The sequence below is a fragment of the Octodon degus genome, unplaced genomic scaffold (genome assembly GCF_000260255.1).
Source record: "Octodon degus isolate 3935 unplaced genomic scaffold, OctDeg1.0 scaffold00133, whole genome shotgun sequence".
In the NCBI taxonomy this organism is placed as follows: domain Eukaryota; kingdom Metazoa; phylum Chordata; class Mammalia; order Rodentia; family Octodontidae; genus Octodon; species Octodon degus.
In genome coordinates, this window is record NW_004524709.1 from 7,854,711 (window position 1) to 7,856,779 (window position 2,069).

Sequence of the window (2,069 nt, forward strand, 5' to 3'; positions counted from 1 at the left end):
GATTGAACCGCAGTCCCTGATGCTTTGCCAAGCTAGTTCCAAGTAGGTGCTTTAGACCACTGAGCCATCTCTCCAGCCCAAGGCTTTTCTCATAGGCACAGTTTGCTATAATTTTCTCCCAGCTTATGAGTTTTCTTCTTACTCTGTTGGAGATTTGCTTTGGAGTTCAGAAACTTTTCTGAAGATGAAAACTCAGTTGTTGATTCTTTGAAATATTTTCCATGTAAATGACTTTTGTTCATGAACTCTCTACCTACCCCTATGTTTTTAGGATTTCTACCCACTTTTTCCTCCAGGTGATTTACTTTTCTGTGCTAGTGTTTAAATCTTTGATCCATTTTGACCAGTTTAGTGCATGGTGATAGACATGGATACAATTTTAGCCTTCAGCATGTAGAAAGCCAGTTTTTCCAGAACTATTTATAAAAGAGTCTGTCATTCTTCCAGTGGTCATGTTTGGCCCCTTCATCAAAGATGATATGGCTGAGTGTGTTTGTAGCTGTGTCTGCATCTTCTAATCTATACCACTGATATTCAGGACTGTCTTTATGACAGTACTATGCTGATTTTATCATACTAGCTTAATAGTATATTTTCAGGTCAGTGATTGTGATACCTCCTACCTTTCCTTTGTTGTCCATGATTGCTTTTGATGCTCTGGGTCTCTTCTGGTTCTACATGAATTCTGGGAATGCTTTCTCTAGCTCTGTGAGGTATAATGGTACTTTAATCAGGGCTGCACTGAATCTGTATAACAATTTTGGGAGTATGGTCATTTTCTCAAATTTGTTTTTTCTTATCCAGGAGCAAGGAATATTTTATCATCTTCCCAAATCCTCTTCAATCTCTTTACTTCGAGTACAATCAATTTCACTATATAAGTATTTTACATCCTTTTTGACATTGATTTGTATGTATTTCATTTTTTTTGGATGTTATTGTGAAAGGAGTGGTTTTCCTAGTTTGTTTCTCAGTGCATTCATTGTTTTTGTACAAAAAATGTTGCTGATGTTTTTAGTGTGGGCTTTGTATCTTGCTACGGTACTGAATTTGGGTAATAAATCTAAAGGCCTTTGGTGTGGTTTTTGGCATCTTGAATGATGAGTATCACGTTATCTGCAAATATTGATAAATTCATTTCTTTTCCAATCTTTATTCATTTTATTTCTCTCTTGTCTAATTATTCTGTCTAATATTTCCAAAAATATATTGAATAGGAGTGGAGACAGTTGACATCCTTGTTTGTTCCTGATTTTAAGGTGAAGGCTTCCAATTATTGCCTATTTAGTATGGTGTGGGCTGTTACTTTCTCATAGATTGCAATTTATCAGGTTGAGATATAGACTATTCTGATTTTCTGCAGTTTTATTTTATTTTTTATCAAGGTGAGTGTCAGACTTTGTCAAAAGCATTTTATGATTATCTCTTCAGATGATTATGTGGTTTTTGTTTTTGGCTCAATTGATGTGGTGTGTTATATTTTTGGATTTTCATATGTTGAACTATCCCTGCATTCCTGGGATGAATCCCACTTGTTCATGATGTATAATCTTGATGATCTGCTGCATTCTGTTTGCTAGAATTTTACTGAGGAGTTTTTATACCTATGTGCATTAGAGAGATTGCCTATAGTTCTCTTCTTTCATTGGTTAGATCTTTCTCTGGTTTGGGGATCAGAGTAATGCTTGCTGCAGGAAAGAGTTTGGGAGAGTTGCTTCCATTTCAATTTAATTGAAGAGTTTCAGAAGAGCTGGCATTAAATCTTCTCTAAATTTTTTTAGAATTCCTCTGTGAATCCATTGGGATCTCAGCTTTTTTGTTGGTAGGATTTTAATTATATTTTCAATTGCATTTCCTGTTATAGAATTATTCATTTTCTATATCTTCTTGACTCAGCTTTGGCATTTCATATGTATTTGGGAACTTGTCTATTTCCTCTGTGTTTTCCATTTGTGAAAGTAAAGATTTTAGAAGTACATATTTTTTTATTTTATTTTATTTTTTTTCAAAATTTTATTGATAAACAGATAGCAATGAGACAGTTTCAAATCAAATCGGAAGTACAGTTT